The sequence below is a fragment of the Alosa alosa genome, chromosome 10, assembly GCF_017589495.1.
Source record: "Alosa alosa isolate M-15738 ecotype Scorff River chromosome 10, AALO_Geno_1.1, whole genome shotgun sequence".
Taxonomy (NCBI): domain Eukaryota; kingdom Metazoa; phylum Chordata; class Actinopteri; order Clupeiformes; family Clupeidae; genus Alosa; species Alosa alosa.
The window spans coordinates 23,953,116-23,974,918 of NC_063198.1; the positions used below are offsets into that span (position 1 = coordinate 23,953,116).

The 21,803-nt window shown below is 40.1% G+C and overlaps 1 pseudogene; it reads right to left on the minus strand.

Annotated features, from left to right (window-relative positions):
• Window positions 1–1,926: 1,926 nt before the first annotated feature.
• On the minus strand, window positions 1,927–14,802 carry LOC125301786 (annotated as a pseudogene).
• Window positions 14,803–21,803: the final 7,001 nt, after the last annotated feature.

A 21,803-nucleotide genomic window follows, 5' to 3' on the forward strand; every position in this document is an offset into this window, starting at 1 on the left:
CTTCAATGACTACCGCCCTGTGGCACTGACACCCATCATCATGAAGTGCTTTGAGCGGCTTGTCATGTCACATATCAAAGCCATTCTCCCCCACCCTGGACCCCTTCCAGTTTGCATACCGAGCCAAGCGGTCTACAGAGGATGCAATCTGCTCTGCCCTCCACCCAGCCCTCACCCACCTGGAAAAAGAGACTCATATGTGAGATTGCTGTTTATAGACTTCAGTTCTGCATTCAACACCATAATACCACAACAACTCATCTGCAAACTCGACAAACTGGGACTCAGTACCTACCTCTGCAACTGGCTACTGGACTTCCTCTGTCAGAGGCCCCAAGTAGTAATGTGTTGGCAACAATACCTCAAGCAGCATCACACTGAGCACAGGGGCCCCCCAGGCTGCGTGCTCAGTCCGCTGCTCTTCACCCTGCTGACGATGACTGCACTGCAACCTACAGCAACAATCACATAGTGAAATTTGCTGACGACACAACTCTGGTGGGTCTCATCACCAAGGGCGACGAGACTCAATACAGGTTGGAGGTCGACCATCTGACCACGTGGTGCAGGGACAACAACCTCCTGCTGAACGTCAGCAAGACCAAAGAGATTGTTGTTGACTTCCGGAGAGGTCACACCCAACACCTGCCACTGACCATCGACGGTGCTGTGGTGGAGAGAGCGAGCAGCACCAAATTCCTGGGGGTGCACATCAGCGAAGACCTCTCCTGGACCACCAACACTGCATCACTGGCGAAGAGAGCTCAGCACCGCCTGTACTTCCTCGCGGAAACTCAGGCGAGCAAGTGCTCCACCAGCCATCATGACCACATTCTACCGAGGCACCATTGAGAGCATCCTCTCCAGCTGTATCGCTGTGTGGGGCGGAAGCTGCACTGAATACAACAGGAAAGCCCTGCAGCGCATAGTGAACACAGCTGGAAGGATCATTGGTGCTTCACTCCCCCCCTGAAGGACATTTACACCACCCACCTCACCCGCCAAGGCGACCAAAATTGTGAGTGATGCAAGTCACCCCGCCACAATCTGTTTGATCTACTGCCCTCTGGGAAGAGGTACAGAAGCCTGCGCTCCCAAGACTACCAGACTCACCAACAGCTTCATACACCAAGCTGTAAGGATGCTGAACTCTCTCCCTCCTCTCCCCCCTCCACCCTCAGCTACATAACATCCTGGACATTGGACCCACAATGGTCACTGCACTACTCCACTTGCACACTTGAACACTTGCACACTTGTACACTTTACAACTTGGTGTTGTTGTCCTGAAAACACAACACTTCTGCTGCTCTTACATAACTTGCACCACTATGCCACTTTCTTCATTACTCAGGTCAAACAGAACTACCCAAGCCTCTTATTGGCCTGACTTTGCACTAGTTTTTTATTGACTGTCTATGCACAATTTCAACAAAATTTTGCTGCTCTTATTTTTTCATTATTATATGTGCCCTCTTATTTACTTATTTACTTACTTTTTTGTTTACTTGAATGTTATGTTTGTCTGTGGACTTAAAATTGGTAAAATATGTCTTGTCTTCACCGTGGGATAGTGAGAAACGTAATTTCGATCTCTTTGTATGTCTGGAACATGTGAAGAAATTGACAATAAAGCTGACTTTGACTTTGACTTTGTGTTTGTGTGTGTGTACTGTGTGTGTGTGTGTGTGTGTGTGTGTGTGTGTGTGTGTGTGTGTAATCTTCATTACATATTTAGCCTATAGGCCTATCTGGGACAAAAATAGTAGGCCTATCTAGAGTGCAAGGCCTATCTAGAGGTCTATATTGGCTACAAATTAAGCTAGCTACTCATGGGACAGATAAATAATAATCAAACACAAAGATTGCAGAAACATCTAACTACTTTATTGATTCAGACCATTCACAAGATCATCATATTATGAGTACTTGTCCAGGTGTGACATTAATAGTCAATTTCGGTCTTCATTCTTCTGCCTCCTTGCCCTGCAGAAGAAGCGAAGAAAAAGAATAAGAACAATAAACACACTAGGTGATGAAGAAAATGCTTGCATCAAAAAACATTTGTTAATGTATACCTAAACTAACAGAAAAATCTTTGTATCTTACCCTGCCAAGATCACGACTCTTGACCCTCAGCTTGTTGACCTGGGACTCAGCGATGTCAGCACGTTCCTGAGCCTCCTCAAGCTCATGCTGCACCTTCCTGTGTCTGGACAGGTGAGTGTTGGCTTGTTCTTCCTGTAGGAACAGGAAATAGAAAAGTTGCAAAAGAATGTTTTTGGTAAATTCTTAAAAGTAATTGATCGACATGTGATTGTATTTACAAAAGCAACATTATTGGTTATTTCAAATACACAGCAGAGATGTTAAATTCCTATAGGTTGGTGATAACGCACATCGGCCAATCAACAACCAAGCCTATTTATCGTCAAAAACAAAATCACAAACATCAACCTTTGTGGACAAAAAACATCACTAACAGAGCAGCCTTCAAGAGCGTTTAACTGGGGTTATCAAAGAGCATGTTCCTTAATGGATGTTTCAGTGAATTAAGCCCACAACACCCCCAGAAAGCTCAATGTGGTGATAGTGTGTGGTGTAATAGTTACATTTACACTAATATGTGAAATAATCTTTCATAGTGTGGTAAGTAGTTTGTCAAGGAATGTTTATCTGAAATATACTCACAGCTTCCTCAGCCTGTCTCTTGTAGGCCTTCACTTTCAGCTGTAGCTTATCTACCAGATCCTGAAGCCTGGTTACATTCTTCTTGTCTTCTTCAGTCTGTGGAAATATGCATTGCTTTGTAGTTAGTTGTGACCATAATATTATGACAAATTCATTTATTGAAAATGTTTGCATAGAAGTATACCAGACCTGATATGTGAGCTCCTTCACTCTCCTCTCATATTTGCGGACACCTTTAATAGCATCAGCTCCACGTCTCTGTTCAGCCTCAAATTCAGTCTCCAGCTCACGCACCTTGAAAAGAGATAGTATTCCATTAGCATTCCATAGTAAGTATCAAACACCAATCAAGCAGTCATGGGCCAATATTTTCTTGGGATGTAGTACCCTTGACTCCAGTTTCTGGATCTGTTTCTTGCCACCCTTCATGGCCAGATTCTCAGCTTCATCCAGACGGTGCTGCAGGTCCTTGACAGTGACCTCCAGGTTCTTCTTCATCCTCTCCAGGTGAGCGCTGGTGTCCTGCTCCTTTTTCAGTTCCTCAGCCATCATGGCAGCCTAATTTTGTTTTACATTTGACATTGCATTCTTTTGCACAGGCTGGGCAAAATGTTGAATTCATGTGCTACATTCACTCGTGACTTACAGTATAATAATTGGAAGAATTGAGTAAAATGGACTCACATCCGTTATGGCTTTCTTGGCCTTTTCCTCTGCATTCCTGGCTTCTTGGACCGTGTCTTCTACCTCCCCTTGGATTTGAACTAGATCAGTCTCCAGCTTTTTCTTGGTATTGATAAGACTAGTGTTCTGTTTAAATACAAATAGGCGTCAGTATAAGTCTTTGCTTTTGCAATTTGTTGATAAATGTTACATTTTCTATAATGGATAGTTACGGTCCTAATTACGATTGGCTGAATCGTGTTTGATGCCGTTGTATAATGAGCCAAACATACACCTTTACCGCATTTCGTTCTATATAATTTTGCTACGACAACGTCTTGACGTTGATTAGCAACCATTCTTATAGATTTCTTGGTGGAAGAATGATTATCTATAATATAAATTGTTACATTTCTCGTTGCTGTGCCTTTATTTTATGAAGTTTTGCCAGATATATGTATGTAGTGTATATGTATTACTGTAGCCTAGAAATCTAGACGCACACTAGCAGCGGCAAATTAATTTGCTCAGCCTATACGTCTAGTATCAAACCATAGGGATTTCTATTGGCTGACGCCGTGGAATTCATCCAATCACAGCGCTCTATTTTGTTAGAGAGTCTTAAGGCGGGCTTAACAGGATAACGACAGTCCTGTGACGGTGAACAACAAGGAAGGTGGCTATGGCGAAACTAAGAGCTGTTGTTTGAATCGGCGTTACGTCCAACTTTGGAGGAGTTGGACTTGTGCTTTTCTTTCAAAGTTGAGCAACACAATGCACTTAAGTCATTCCTTTCGAAGAAGGATGTATTTGCCGTTTTGCCGACTGGATACGGATATGGTCGTAGTGCTGGCCTATTGCATGCCTAGGCAGTTTGAAAGACAATTCTCTGCCCGCCCCTTGGATTAAGCGTGGTGAATGGTTCGATTCCAGACTATACATTTCAATGATATAGGATGGCCCGCCAGGCTAGTATTACTGTTTAAACATAAATAAAATGAACTAAATAATATTGTATGACTAAAATACATATAGTTATTTGATAAAAAAAATGTGGTGGGATGCTCTCACCTGGGAGTGGAGCAGCGTTACACGCTCACTGGCATCCACCAGCTCCTGCTCAGCCACTTTGCGGCCTCTCTCTGTCTGCTCCAGGGCAGCTCTCAGCTCCTCAATCTCAGCCAGCATTAGGGTGTTCCTGCGCTCCACCATGGCAACCTGCTCTCTCATATCCTCTTGTCCTCTGAGAGCTTCATCAAGGTGCAGTTGGGCATCCTGATATTGCAATTAGTGTTATTTTTATTGTAATTAAAGAACTGAAAAGAAGAAATGTGGATAATAAATTTAAATACCTTGAGCTGTCCCTGAACATTCCTCAGCTGTTTCTGAGCTTCAGCTGCCTGGCGATTGGCATGGCTGAGCTGAATCTCCATCTCATTGAGGTCTCCCTCCATCTTCTTCTTGATTCTCAGGGCATCGTTTCTGCTCCTGATTTCAGAATCCAGAGTGCTCTGCATGGTGTCAATCACCCTCTGGCTGTTCCTCTTGATCTGCTCAATCTCCTCATCCTTCTCAGCCAGCTTCCTGTCAATCTCACTCTTGACCTGTGTGAGCTCCAGTTGGACACGAAGAATCTTGGACTCTTCATGCTCAAGAGTTGCCTGAGTTTTTGAAATTCAGGATAAAAGTTAATAGAGCTAGTCACCATCAACATATTTTCATCATTCAAACATCATTTTGTCCTCGGATCACAATGTTCTCACCTCTGCCTCTTCAAGTGCAGTGTGGATTTCACATTTTTCTGCTTCTATTGTCTTCTTGGACTTTTCCAGCTCATGGATGTTTTTTCCTGTCTCACCCAGTTGCTCAGTCAAGTCTGATATTTCCTCTGTGATGAAAATCAGAAAGATTCAATATGGGAGTACTTGGTGACTTCAATGTCTCATTTATATAGATTGAGTATGCTCAAAGATGCTTACGTTGCAGGTTCTTGTTCTCCCTCTTCAGGGTCTCCAGGTGATCCAGAGTCTCTTCATAGGAGTTCTTCATCTTGAAGAGCTCAGTACTGAGAGAGCGAGCCTCTTTCAGAGCACCTTCCAGCTCAGCCTGGCCCTCCTCATACTTCTGCTTCCATTCTGCCAGAACCTAAATGTGTAATAAGACAATGTAAATTTTCATTACAAATAGATTCATGGATATATTGCAATGGCAAATTATGGCACTAGAATCATGTAATATCCAATGCTCATATGGTATTTGTACCTTGTCAAAGTTTCTCTGTTTCTTGTCAAGGTTGGCAGCCAGTGCGTTTGCTCTCTCTACATCAATCATGAGGTCCTCCACTTCACCCTGGAGTCTCTGCTTGGTCTTCTCCAGAGAGGCACACTTGGCGTTCACAGCCTCAATGGACTCTTCAGCATCTTGGAGACGCTGGGCAAGCTTTTTCCTGGAAACAATTCAGACACATCAACTGTTAATATGTTATAACAATTTCTAAAATAACCTGATAGTATTTTATTAAACCACATCATCATACTTGGCCTCCTCCAGCTCCTCAGTGCGTTGGATGGCATCAGTTTCATATTTAGATCTCCACTGAGCCACCTCACAGTTGGCCTTGGACATTCCACGCTGCAGCTCAGCCTTGGCCTCCTGCTCCTCCTCAAACTGCTCTCTGAGCAGGTCACAGTCATGGCGAGCTGATTGGACAGCATGAGCCAGGGCGTTCTTGACCTTCAGAAAATATTTAAAAAATATTAATCTACCAAAGATCATTTTAAGGATGAGCATATTCATACATACAACATACATATTTAAGAATTAGCTGAACTTGCCTTGACTTCCTCCTCCATTTGTCTTTTCAGCTCCTCAATCTGCTGAGTGTAAGCTTGCTTGCTTCTGGTCAGTTGAGAGACAAGGGACTCTCTCTCCTCGAGTTGGCGGCCCATCTCACCTATTTTATTGATGTTGTGTGAAGAAATGTGATGATAATAGAAAATACAGAGAATTGTCACTAGAAAGTGCAGGTGCTGGGCTCAAGGCATTGCAACAAAAAAAAGTATATAACACTGTGCACTTTTAAAGGTCCCAAACAGTGACATTTTTGAATGAATGGCCTTCCTCAGTGAACGTTTTTGAACTGTATGCTCTTACTGCATTGAAAGGGAGCCACTGTTTGGGTAATCTCATTAAAAACTGCATTGAAATGGAACAGAATAGAGAAAACTCTTCAAGTAATTTTCAAGTTTACATTTACATAACATACCATTTTCGGTTTGAAGTCTTGCTTTTTGTGCACTGAAATCATTTAAGTGACGGACATTTTCTTCATTCTTAGTTTTGATTTCACTGAGTTGGTCCTCCAAAGTTCTGCACATCTTCTCAAGGTTTGCCTGTCACAGAAACATTTTGTCAACCTCCTTCCATTTGATTGTCGTTGTCATGATGACAGAATCTTTTCAACTTTACATTTTTAAATCTTCAAAAAATCATTTACCTTGGATTTGGCAATGGCCTCCATATTGCTGGAGAGGTCATCAATCTCCATTTTGTATTCACTCTTTTCCTTCTCCAGCTTTTGTTTGACACGCTGAAGATTGTCGATCTGCTCACCCAGCTCAGCCACACTGTCAGCCTGCTTTTTGCGGAGAGCAGCAGCAGTAGCTTCATGCTGCAGGGTGGACTCTTCAAGATCACGACGCAGCTTCTGGAACTCTGCCTCCCGCTTCTTGTTCATCTCAATCTGAGCAGAAGTGGCCCCACCAGCCTCCTCAAGCCTCTCACTGATCTCCTCAAGTTCCCTGGAGAGATCAGCTCTCTGCTTCTCAACTTTAGCCCGAGCAGCACGCTCAGCTTCAATTTCTTCCTCCAGTTCTTCAATGCGAGCCTGAAAGAAAGGGTTTTGTAATTCTAAATGTTTCATTAATTAGCACATCCAGCTAAATGCCCAACGCATTCAGAATTAATGTAGCACCTGGAGTTCCTTAATCTTTTCTGAAGCTGAACTCCCAGTGTCTGTTCATCTTCAACCTTCCCCAGAAGTTGACTAATTTCAAAGTCTTTCCTGTGTGAACAATTCCACAGAGATGTTATGTATCAAACATCTTGAATTTATTTGTATTCAATTGCATTAATGCTAATTATATTTTTAAGAGTTAATAACTGGGGCTTTAAACAGTGTCTTACTTCTTGTTCTTTTCTTCAGACTGCTGCTTGTCATTCTCCAGATCCATTATGGATTCCTGGGCCAGTTTCAGGTCACCCTCAAGCTTTCTCTTGGCTCTCTCAAGATCCATTCGAAGCTTCTTTTCTTGCTCCAATGACCCTTCCAGCTAGGTTTTGAAAATAAAGTCAATAATCATAGTCAATGTCATACTTTAGAAAAGCTCTTCTTTGATATACTTACATCATCCACTTGTTGTTCAAGTTTGGTCTTTGCTTTAGTCAGAATGTTGACTTTGTCTTCCTCTGCTTGAAGATCATCCAGAGTCTGCTGGTGTGCCTCTTGGAGGGCTTTCTTTTCCTTAGATAATTTAGCAATGGCTTCATCTTGAGAGGCCATCTCCTCAGTCAGGTTTTTAACCTTTGAAAGGATGTAATAATGTAAATTAGAACTAAATCTAGTGAATCTGGTGAAACCAATGCTGCTTAGTGAAACTGAATTTATGGAGCAAATGAAATGCAAACCTTGTTTTCTGTAGCATGTTTCTCCTTCTCCACTTTAGCCAGGGTGAGCTCCAAGTCATCAATGTCTTTCTTCAGCTCAGAGCACTCATCCTCCAGTTTCCTCTTCTTGGCAGTCAGCTCAGCATTGATCTCCTCCTCATCCTCCAGCCTCTCAGTCGTCTCTTTGAGTTTGGCCTCCAGCTGGATTTTGCTCTTAATGAGACCCTCACATCTCTCCTCAGCATCTGAGAGGCCCTCAGATTCCTATAATGAAATAAATGGAAAAATATATGAATGAAAACATAATCCTTATCTCAAAAGTTTTCAACCATTTTTCTAAATTTATGAAATATCAACTCACAGCTGCCACTGCTAATTGCAGATCATTTTTTTCTTGCAGTATAGTGACCATCTTCTCTTCAAGCTCCTTCTTCTTTGTCAAGGCCTTTTCATAGTCCACTTTCATCTTCTCATAGTTCTCCTTCATTGCAGCCATTTCTTTCTCAGTTTCAGCACTCTTCAGAAGGGGCTTGATCTTGAAGTACAGCTTCATCCATGGCCAGGTTTTCACATTCATGAATGAGCGGATGTTGTACTGTATACTATAGATAGCCTCTCTATAAGAATAAAGAAGCCTTTAATGTTTTAACCAAATGAAATCATCTTGAGTGTCTTTATTCTGTTGATCTTTCATCCTAATTTTATATTTTTTTACCTCCTTTCCATCATCTTCACAAACTCCTTTCTCATGACATATCCACGGCAGAGGGCCTGAGTCATTGTGACCAGAGTTGCCAATTTCTCATCTCGCATCTCCTCAAGGGTACCCAGCAAACCAGCTTTGAAGAACACCTGGAATTGGACAGAATATGCTGTCATGCTTGTTTTCCAACAACTCAAGATGATGAAATGACCATGGTAAATGTTCTAATTTGGTGATAGGTGGTAGGGTATTGAGAGAAAAAGACCAGGAGACCGATTGAAAATGAAAAGTGTTGTGATGAGGCTTGAAAGTGACCTAGTGTTTACCTTAGTGTGTCCAAACTTGTACTGAGTTTGGTCAACATCAATGGAGCCCAAGAGTTTCTCTGAAGCCTTTTTGTTATCAATGAACTGACCATCCGGGATGACACTGGCATTCAATACTTTGTATCTAAATCACATGTAATGAAAGCATAAAAGAAAAACTGAAATAGATTAAGATAAAAACGCTTTCATCTGTAAAACTGTAGTAACTGCTAAAATTTAAATTAAGATTTATGTCTTATGATGATACCTCTGCTTGAAGTCAGCATAAAGGATTCTGCTGGGGAAGCCCTTTCTGCAGATTCTGATACCCTCCAGCACACCATTACACCTGAGCTGGTGGATGACCAGGAAATTCTCCATAAGACCTAAAATCAGGAGTAAATTGTTCATAACTCAAATGAGAACAGACATGTTTGCAGACTGTATTAGTAATTTAATTCAGTGGTTCAAACCCTGGAGTCTTTGACTCATTGGGAATCAAACAGCGCACAAAGTGAGGATGGGTGCTCCTCAGGTTGGTCATCAGCTTGCCCAAGTTCTCCTGTGATTATGCATAAACAATTTAGAACAAGTTAACAAAGTAAAGGTGCACATCAACAATCAATTAGTACCAAAAAACAATACAAATATGTATTAATCATATATTACATGTAACTTATCCTTTATATATAAATCAACCATGAAAGAACCACCCTGAACAGAGCAGTTTCTTACCACCACCACCATCAGCTGACAAAATATTACAGTCATTGATTCTCTACTTATTAAACCATTGTAGGTTGTAGTTATATGCAGTTATATATATTTATATATATATATATTGAACAGAATGAACAGTATGAACAGAATGTTAACTGCTCAGAGTACATCTCAAAAAGAATCTCACAACTTGTCCTACAAAACTGTTGCTACCCAACATGTACAGTTTGAGCCAGAAGTATACAGAGCCTTGCTGTACATCTAAAATGAAATTAAGAATGATTTTTACCTTCAGCACCAGCATGAGATGCATACAGAAGACATAACAGTTTCACTGCAGACTTCTGGTACAGCTGCACAACTGAGTCGTTCAGTGGGTCCTTGTTCTTGTCCAGCCAGCCATTGATGTTGTAGTCCACAGTACCAGCATAGTGCACCAGGGAGAAGTGGGCCTCTGGTTTGCCCTTTACTGGTTTGGGTTTCTCAAAGCATTTGGTTTTGCCAAGATGCTGGTCATACAGCTTGTTCTTGAAGGTAGTGTCTGAGGCCTTGGGGAACATGCACTCCTCTTCAAGGATGGAGAAGATGCCCATTGGCTATTAAAAATATCAAGTTTTAACATATGATGACTGATGTCTGTGTGTTTCTGTAGACCATTCACATATATATTAGTTTGGGTGAGCCTTTGAGTGACTTTACCTTCTCAATAAGCTCAATGCAGGCAGCCAGGTCCATACCAAAGTCAATGAACTCCCAGTCAATTCCTTCTTTCTTGTATTCCTCTTGCTCCAGCACAAACATGTGGTGATTGAAGAACTGTTGCAGTTTCTCATTGGTGAAGTTGATGCACAGCTGTTCCAAGCTGTTGAACTGTTTTGTTTGTACAACAAGAAACAAACACAAACAAAAAAACCGAGATTAGGAACACCAACTTAATATATAAAATATAGTAAAATGTATCATTATTATGTTCACTCACATCAAAGATCTCAAATCCAGCAATGTCCAGCACACCAATGAAGAACTGCCTTGGCTGTTTTGTGTCCAACATCTCATTGATACGGACAACCATCCACAAGAACATCTTCTCATAGATTGACTTACACAGAGCACTGACAGCATTGTTGACCTAGTCAAGAAAAAATTAAGATTATGAATATCATATCTGTGCAAAAAATCATAACAACTTAAATAATATTAGACATGTTTTGTGGCACAGTTGGCCCTTGGTAACCTGTGGTTCACAGTCTGGAGCCTTCAGGTCACAAACTTCATTTCCATGACCTTTTATCAGCCACTGGGAAAAAGTCATGACATTACAGAGCCTGTCAGCATGTCAGCATAGAGTTCAGGCCCAAGGAGTAGGAAAAAGGTACATGGAAGAAGAAAGTTTTATCATATTGTTTTCTATTTTGCTAAATTGAATCCATCTCCTCTTTCAAGACACATTTGAAATACTGTCTTATCTTATCTTATCCTTAACATTGTCCATTGACTGCACTGTTGTAAATTGCCAAAGACTTTGACATTTTATAAAAAGCCCTTTTTTCCATCACTCACCCTCAGTGCCATCAGGCTCAGCCTGCTCTTCTCTCTGCTTCTGCTTGAACTTCATGGCCCCATGATGCATCACAGCACCAGTCAGCTTGTAGATGCCTATTTTCTCCTCAGCAGTGAAACCCAAGATATCAATAGCCGTCTATGGGGACAAAGTTTTTAACATGAGTTCCTTTACATTGCTTATTGTATTGATGTGAAGTATGGATTTGGTCATTAAACACTAAGATATCTTACATCTGTAGCAATGAGCTCTTCCACATCATTGATACTCTTCACAGAAATTTCACCTTGGCTGATCATTGGGAAATCATATGGGTTGGTGGTGATAAGAAGGGCCTCTAAAATATGCAAAAACAATGATGTTACAATCATTTGTGATTTGTGATCAATTTAATCATACATCTCATGTACTTATAATTTGCTTCATATCATACCAATCAGCTCAGCCTTGTGTCCAGTGCAGAGCTGGTAGAAGATGTGGTAGCTCCTCTCAGCAGACAGCTGGAATGTCACTCTTGACTTCTCCAGCAGATCTGTGACATGGCATTTTATAATTAGCAATTAGTAGGTTTCTAAAATTATATTGAATATTTACCTTTTTAATAGTAGAATGACCACTTACATGTCTCAATATCAGCAGAGGCCAGTTTGCCAGTTGTGCCAAAATGAATTCTGATGAATTTACCCTGACCGTGCATTTTCTGTGATGAAAAAATATTCAATAGATTTGGGAAAAAATTCTGATCATTTATGATGAAAATTAATAAGATTTCATATGATTTTCTTCTAAATACTTACAAAACGGGAGGAGTTGTCATTCCTCACAGTCTTGGCATTACCATAGGCCTCCAGCAGAGGGTTGGCTGCAATGATCTGATCCTCTAGTGACCCCTGGAGAAGAAGTGAGGTCATTTAGTGAAGCTAGTGTTTCCCAAAAAGTCAATATACATCTGATCTGATATTTCTCCTACTCACCTGCATTTTGCCAGGGGTGGCCTCAGCTTTCTTTGATCCTCCAGCCACTGCAATTGTTGCAAAGTACTGGATGACACGCTTGGTGTTGACAGTCTTCCCAGCACCAGATTCTCCACTGGGGATAAACAGATGGAAAAAATGGAAAGGTGTTATTATATGTTCCTGTAGCTGAAAAGTAAATTATGTGTTTGTATATCACTGTTATTAGGTTAATGTTGAAGAGTTCATACGTGATCAAGATAGACTGATTTTCACGATCTGGAAAAGAATAGACATCTCTTTTAGTGATCATTTAGATCCAACATTAAGAGGATATTCAGTGTGTTACAAACCTACAGGTTGGTACATTATATGACAAATGGACTTTGAAATATGCTCCAGAAACATGTTACTCTTCATCTTACCTTGGAGCAAACATTGATATATATTTTTGTAAAATTTCCCATGTTATTAAGGTCATATTTATATTAATATTCTACCTTGAAGCATGAACTGATAGGCGTTATCAGAGATGGAGAAGATGTGGGGTGGAGCTTCAACTCTCTTCTTGCCTCTGTACCCAGCTACAACCACAGCATCGTACACTGGGAGCCACTTGTAGGGGTTCACAGTGACGCAGAACAGCCCAGAGTAGGTCTGAATGAGAAAGAACATGATTCACAACAAATGGAAGCTATTTACAGTCATTTTTCATTTTTCTTTTTTATTCATTTCATGTATTGAACCATTATCCATGTTGTTCAGTTCACATCTTACATCATCATCCATGCTGCATAACGCTCTTTGAGGTTGTACAGCACAGTTGGTTCACTGAGGTGGGTCATCATGGCCATGTCCTCAATTTTATCATACTTTGGAGGATTCATGGGATGGATTTCATCCTCCTTGACAGTGAGAATCTATGAAAATATGAATCACAAAGTTACAACTTGTAGGCTAGAGGTGACATCTCAAATGTGCAAACCCTGATTATTACTACTATTACTCACTTTCCCACAGAGAGTTTTAACAGTGGCTTTGCCGCCTTCTCTTTTCTCAAGAACACCTTTTAGGTACATCTCATCCTTTTCAGCCACAAAGAAGGCTGTTTTGGCATCAAATGGTGTGTTCTGGGCCTCAATGCGCTCCCTCTCTCTCTTGCGGAGGTAGATGGCCGCCTCGCCAAAGCACTCCATCTCTGCATCTCCCATGTTGGCACTTTACTGTCAGATAGAAGTTGTTAAGTGATTTAACTCTAATGCATCAGGATTTGCCATACTTTGCCTGTGAATAGCTTGAGTTTCTGAAATATTGGTCCCTTTTCTTTGAGGTGTTGCTTATGAGAAACTTGATTTTGAACTTCCACATGCTAGTCAATGTTGTCCTTTATCATAACAAATTGAGTTTATGGATTTTCAAAATAAGTATGCAGTATTACTTAGTACTGGCTGTAACTTCAAATCCACTCAGACCTGTGGATGTGTTTGTTTGTAATAGCAGGCAGGGCAATTTTATTTATCATTCAAGAACTGAAACAGAATTTTAGACAATTCTGAGATGACAAACTCAACTAGCTCACTAGTTTTTGTGTCTTAAATGAATGACATGGTCCTCAGAGACTTAACCATTCAGGACAAGGGACACATCCAGCCAATCAGAGTATCCATCTGCCTGTTAATCATGTCTGGCAGTGTTCGCATATAACAGAGAAGGGTAGTGTATTGACAAATATAAATAATATATGTTATTAAATCATTAAATCAATGTTGTAAATCATATGACCTTTAGAAATAATATTTAACCAAGCACAGAATGAATTGAGTTCTGAACTTTACAAGCAAAAAAAAAAAAATTCTGCTTACCTTTTTCCTGCTTTCCAGAGGAAAATGTCAGTTGTTATAATAGGTGATGACACGACCTTAGGGACAGAAAAAACAGGACAACATATGACCCAGGGGTAAAATAATACAATAATACTTTTTTTTGTCATGAATATGTGCTGGTAAGCCATAATAAAAGACCCAATGTTTTTATTAAATTATTTATTTTGCATTTTAAAAAAGCACAGTTTATGTTGTTTTCCACATTATGTATGAAAATCCTCACTAATGTAAGAAATCTGTTTTTACCCTGTTGGACGCCACTAGTAGCGAGTGCTACATTGAAGCCATTGAATTAAAAGGAAGGGATGCATCAAGACTGAGTTTAAACTTCAAATGCATTCAATCAAAATAACAAAAACATGTTGACTTCAGGCAATAAGGAGGCAAACAACACTAGTAATTTAACTGGTTCTTGGTATAATGCTTTGCATAGCTAACCAAAACACAACACAGTGTGCAACACAATAAGATGAAGTTCAAGCCACTCACCTTTGCTCTGTGCCCCTCAGTTGCTGGAGTGGTCTGGGGAAGCCTCTTTTATACCGCCTGTCGCCTCCTCAGCAGTCCCTCCTTTGCTCTACTTGGTCATGCCTTTTCTCTGTGGCTGCTCAAGAATCTCCTCCAAGTTTCATCCTACACTTCAACAGTGGTATTATTTTTATCTCATGACAAATCATGTACAGCATCTCATACAAGCTCACTGCAGGCCTATAGGATGGACAGATGGTACTTTTGGACAGTTCAAGGAATTTTGGGGGGCCTAGTTTTTGTTTAAACATAAGGGTTTGTCAAACATCGCTTTAAAACTCAACAATCAGTTGTCCAAATGTATAAATACATAAACACATGCATACCTACATACACATACATACATACATACATATATGGACAAAATGTATTACATAACATAAATAATCATAAATGCAAAAAGATGTCATTTTGTATTGTTTTGTGAATTTTAGTTTAGTGTTTGTATAGCTGTTTTTGCATAACTGTCAACAACTTTTACATGCATAACCATTTGGTATTGTTGAATGGTTTTATGTTGGCTGTGTCAAACTGAAGAAATCTGTACTTTACACAATATTTTGCATATGATTAGCATGGTAAGATTTTTAAATGGCAAATTTCAAAAAATGTAAAAAAAAGCTATTTAGGCAGTAGGTAATGAGTGAAAAGATGTGGCTATTTTTGTGGGCTTTAATTGTAGACATGAGGTAAGGTGGATGATATGGTCAAGAATATTTCAGTCGGGCTTTACTCCAAGCTGCTGGTTAAAAAGCTGTAAATAAGCTGCTGATTTGTGGAGACCCAAGGTCAGTTGCCTTTTCACTTGGGGCTAATGCCTGTTTTTATGCCCTCTGGCACAACGGAGATGCCTCATTTAGATGTGAGAGAGCTGGGAAATGTCACCCATCTACTGTTGCAAAGGGCCACGCGTTTTACATTTTACTGGAATAAAGTTGGTAAGTCATAAGGATGGAGAAGAGAGCCAGAAGATTCTACTCCACTGTTGCAAGGACAGCTGTGCTCTTTCCCCTCCATCCTTACAGTGATGGAGCTGGGAGAGATTTCCTCTTTGAGTAGTTTGTGTCCTTAGTACAGGCTCATCTATCTCCATATCTCACAGACACAGAAATAGTGCCCAGTTGTCTTTTTTAAACATACTACATAAGGCACCTTTAGATGTCTTTTTAAAACATCACATCCATGGCACCAAATGCCAGGTATTTAGTTGGCTTCAGATTTTCTGTATAGCCTTTTTTTTATGGTTGTGCTCAACAATAAAACACAAGCGTTCAGTTAAAACACAAGGGAGTTAACACTTTTACTGTCAGTGAGGGCTGTAAGATGACTCTCCTGGCAGCTGCTATTGTTTGGCTCTATTTTTGCATCGGCTCAACACTAATGGACAGACTCGCAGCACTGGTCTTTCTGTGTCACTCAGTATGTGGGCATCAAGCATCAATTTAAATAGTGCTGACACAAATAAATACTTTACTTGAATCAAATATGAAATAAAATCAAATTAATAAACTGTCACATTTACCATTAGATAGATGCAGTTGAGTCAGGATGTTGACCTTATAAAATGAAGCGGGATACTTCCAGACTGAGTCTGACTGCCCTTCCTCCATTTTGCCAAGAATGTAGAATGTAGCACACAAGGGATCATGCCATAAGATGGGAAGATTCCACAGACCACGGCTTTATCCCATGGAAAGGTGATCTGTCACTGGCACCCAAGGGAAGAGGGCTAAAAATTCTGAAGCAGTTACATCTGCGATATTATGGTGTGTAGTCGGTAATGGTTGGTGTGCTCTACAAAAATGTGATATGTGATCTCTCCTCCTCAACCGAATATTCTTATTTGGAAAAATACAAATATAGCAGCCTGGTTGTTTGTAGTCACATGGCCATCTCAGTGTCAACAAGCTGGAGAGGGTTATTGTGTTAATGTACTGTAGCTCCACTACCCGGGCGCTTTATACTTCAGTAGGGAACCCATGACTCTTATCAGCTCATTGCTTTCTTAAGCAGCTGCTACTGTTTGAATAGTGTTAAGAGCAGGATAGAGGCCATCACAACACGTACATGTAAGTGGCATAATGTGTGTCTGCTTTCATGCTAAACACCAAAGGTAATTTTTGAAAGAGTAACATTCTTAGTTGTGAAAACTAAATGTAAATATGTCATGTAAATATACATTTTAGATGTGATCTGAGTGTTCTAAAGTAGAGCCCCATTTTCATTATGAAATCCCACTGAAATTGTTGTCTTTGTTTAACAGATGACAATCATATCAAGAGATACAATTGTGTAAATTGTGTGATTTTCGAGTCATTTGAGGCATGTGCATAACTATATATATTTACTTCTCTTTCCCTCTTCTGTTTTTACTTTGTTAGGAAAATGGTTTCTAATATCAGATTTCCACTTGGTCAACACTCACCTACCTCATATTATCTGACACAAGCTTCAGAAGAGGTGGAATATGGCAGCACTTGTCACTGTATTGTCTTGTTAATGGTGTAAATAAAGCTTATTTTCTATTGCAGGTTACCTGATGGACCAAAAGCAGAGGGAGACAAAGAATGAACCTTGACTCAAGAGTGAGCCTGTTTTTAATCTTTACATTTTTAATTAATTCATTTATTCTGTGAGGTTTTCATATACTATCATCATTGAATTCATAAAACCTTTACTGAATACTGTCCCCATTACAATTACAATTTGAAAACCTTTAGTCGCGTCTTTACAATTACATTGAAAATACATTAGTATGGAAGACAAACTTTACTGAAAGAATAATTTATTTCAAAGACTGTTCATTAAAATTGCCAGTAGATAACTACAGTACTGTAGGTGGACAACCAACCAACAAATTAAATATTGCAGTACTCTTTCAGCATAGTAGGCTGTAATTGACCTACAGTATTTGTTGTAGTTAGGTGAAGCCACAGATAGATAGATAGATAGATAGATAGATAGATAGATCGATAGATAGATAGATACATACATACTTTATTGATCCCCAGGGGAAATTCAAGGTCTCAGCAGCATACAGACAACACAAACACATTCTTTAACAGCAGAAAGAGTAATTAAAGTATATAATATAAAAACACAACTAAGCAATAAGGACAGTAGAAGATAAAGAATATGCTAAATATACTAAAATACAAATTATACTAACACTTAATCTAAATCAATTCTAAAAACAGTATCCACATAGTGGTGATTAATCAATCAGAGGCGCTTGCAATGACTGAGGCAGGGACTGAGCCTGTGATTCTCTGTGCATAGTAAGGTATGGTAAGGTGCTCTAAGGTGCTCTGTGTGAATGAGTGTCATGGTGGTAGTGCAATGGTGATAGTGGTCATGGTGATAGTGCAAATGAGTAAGTCCAACAGTGCAACAATGCAGAAATAAAGTAAAGGAAAGTCTATATATCTATATATTTAACTATTTAAAGAAAATGTATAAGTGTGGCCACAGTTCGGCTGTGGCATGGAAGGGGGTTATGCATATGTGCTAACAGTGAGGCATAAAGACAGTGGTAAAAGTGGCTAGAGGACAGACAGTATCCAAACATGGAGGGGGTGAAGAGGCAGACAGACTATGCAGAGAAGTCTATCTCTCCTCTTCCCTTAAGTGAGGCATTGAACAGTTCAATGGCCCTGGGGACAAATGACTTTCTCAGTCTGTCAGTTGTGCAAGGCAGTGAGCGAAGTCTCCAGCTGATCAGGCTCTTCTGCTTAACAATAGTGCTGTGGAGTGGGTGACACTCATTGTCCATAAGGCTCAACATATCATTAGACTTCTGTGCTACTGTGGAGAGGGTTCCTGCAGACCAACCTAAGTATTTTTAAAGTCCATAGGTGTCCCTGTGCACAAACCTTCAGTTGAACAGGTGCAGGTGAGGCAGGTAAGTATAATCCAAGAGTGAAAGATCAAGAATCACCGCACACTGATCATCAGCTGATGAAGTGCTAGGCGAAACGCGTTGTTTGTTCAAAAAATAAAAAATGAAGTTAATAGTGATCAGTGTGCGGTGATTCTTGATCTTTCACTCTTAGTATTTTTAACTTTGTAAGTGTACATAAAGTAGAAGTCATAGAAGTCTGTACAAGTTGAGACACAAGCTACTGTCAATGGACACAAAAGGAGGAGAGTTCGGTAATCAACTTGTGCATACGTTCTTCTCACAAGATGCCGGCAACCGGAATAATAGTGATGTAATGCACTGACTGCACAAAGTCTTTTTTTTTTTATCTAAAAATAGACCGTAGGCTGTTTGCATATGCTGAATATGTCGGTGATAGCGACACAGACGTTACCGACCAAGAGGACGAGGAATTATGGGACCCAACAGCAGTAGAAAGGTATTTTTGTGAATATAGACCCTTTCAACAAGAAAAACAAAAACAATGCTTGAACGTTCTATTTGGGCCCCAATCTACTTCCTCTGCATTAAGATAACATATGGAATGTTAAAAAGGAAGTCTTGTGGGGCCAACTATGATGCTGATAATGGAACTCTCTTGAAAGGGTCCATAAAAACTATATTTATTTAAGTCCTTTGACCCAGAAATGTAAGTGTCAGAAGAGTGACAGGCTCAAACAGCGCATATTTCATAAAAGATGCTATATCTCCATTTCTAGAAAACCCACTGAGAGCTTAAAGTCTCACCTTTCAAACGAGCCATAGTATGTGTCCATAGCTATAACATAGAATACGCTGTGGGTCTACAAAAATCGTCAACAATGATTTAGATTGCTGGCACTCTGGGCCAGAGCTTCCAAAAAACGGCACGGCATTCAAATGTTTCACTGTCCACAGACTGCAGGGGCTCAAAGGGAAGCCCCGACAGGGCACACAACACTAACAGATCCCTGAAAAAACAGACGTTAAAGATAAAATTCGAGGGGTCAAAGGAACTTTCCTTTGTTCAAGTATCTCTCTAAGAAAAACAAGTCCCAGTAATAGTAGAGAGAGAGAATATATAGGTCAAAGTTTCGGCAAAAGGGAACCATTGCCCTGACTACTGCGGCATCTCACACCAAAGACGACGCGGTGACAGTAACCAGGAACCATTTAAGATAAAGATGGAGCATGTGCAATGCTGTCCACTGGTGGCACTCACACAACACTGTCTAAAGACTAATGTTAATAATGATACAAATTGCTATCATTGTTTATACGTTAGACCGGCACATCCTGGAACTTTGAATTGTTACACGTCCCTGCCCCCTTGTAGGGGAAAGCAGACAGCTTCGATTGAATAAAAAGAACAATGGTGGTGCATTGCACGTGGAGAGAGAAAAAGCTAGGTCGGCTACACTTAAGTCACACCTTAAAGGGGAATTCTGGTACTACACTCTGGGGGCATGTACATGAACACCCATTATTATGCCCCCAGAGTGTAGCGCTGTAGCTGCCTGGTTGGTTTAGCTGCTTGCTGCATCCATTCGACCTAGGTAAAACAGATTGATCTCATTTTTTTCTCCTCATACTGACAGTACTCAGTGCCCTCAAGAAACGGAGACCTATGTGAAAAATGGCCGGGAATTCCCTTTAATGCTAACTGTTGAAATTCGAACATATTTCCTACAACAATTGGCTATGTTATACCGAAGATCCATATTGCTAGTTAGAAAGCTAACAATTTTACATTGGTGCTAACGCTAAGTGTTAGCTACGAGCCAAATTTGTCCTCAACCCTGGGGAATTGGAAGCGAATTAGGTTGGTTATGTACATAGTTTCAGCGTGAGTGCAGTTACATATACATACTGTATTTTTTCCGAACCCCTGTGTTTGTGTAAAGACATTAAAAACTAGGTATAGTGTGACTGCTGCCTTAATACATTGTAACCAATGGTATGATTCTTGTCCGTTCCCCTCTAAAAAGGGCGTAGTGCTGAGATTTTTTTCTGTATGACGTTTTTCTGGTCCAACATATTCCACACACATTTTCCTGCTGTACAAGAAAGTTCTTCATTGTTGAAGTGGTGCATATTCAACATGTGTAGGTCCAATGAGAATGAGCTAAAATCAACCTTGAATAGGATTTGTTCAAACTAAATACAGTTACAGTAGGCTCATACGTTTTTGAAGCCATGCTAAAGTTGACTAAAAAGAGGAATATAAAATCATCTTTTGGAAATTGTTCTTAAAGGTTGTATCAGCAATTTCCCAAACATAAATGATCACATTCATCTAATCTTTCCTAACGATCCGCTAGCTGCCTACCCCATAAGCAGGCCGTCAAAAAACGTGTCTCTGTAGGCAGCCTTTAGATCTGTACACAAAAAAAAATTGCTACCAACAAGTGTTGCCAACCACTCAAAGGAAAAATAAAGTGTTCAGACCAATAACGTACGAGATGCGCGTTTAGGAGAGTTTCAATTGTGGGGAGGGAGTAGCGAGCTAGCGCTCTGTTATGTTTGAACATCAACAGAAGTGACGTTACCCCGCCATCGCTGACACAACCTTTGGTAACACTTAACTTGACAGTATCGACATAAGAGTGACATGACACTGTCATGAACACATGACACTGTCATGACACATGAACCCTAACCCTAACCTCAAATCCTTATCCTAACACTAACCCTAACTCTCACCCTAAACCTAACCCTAATTCTAACCCTAACTGACAAAAACCAAATGTCACTTAATAACAGAAGCGTTATGTCATAAACGTTTATGACTTGTTAATGACACGTTCATGACAGTGTCATGTCACTCTTATGTCGATACTGTCAAGTAAAGTGTAACCCAACCTTTAATGCCTTAAGTAAAAATAATAAGGAAAATGAGGAAATTTTCAACCTTTAAGGACACCAATTTTCTTTGTGAATGAATAATGTATCATATATAAATAAATGTTCTTCCTTAAAATACAGAGGTCATAAGTATTCACACCCCTATGTTAAATTCCCTTAGAGGCAGGCAGATTTTTATTTTGAAAGGCCAGTTATTTCATGGATCCAGGATACTATGCATCCTGATAAAGTTCCCTTGGCCTTTGGAATTTAAATAGCCCCACACCATCACATACCCTTCACCATATCTCACGATTGGCATGGGGTACTTTCCATAAGATCATCTCTCAATGCAAATCAAGCCAGCTATTAGGCTAACTGAAATAAAA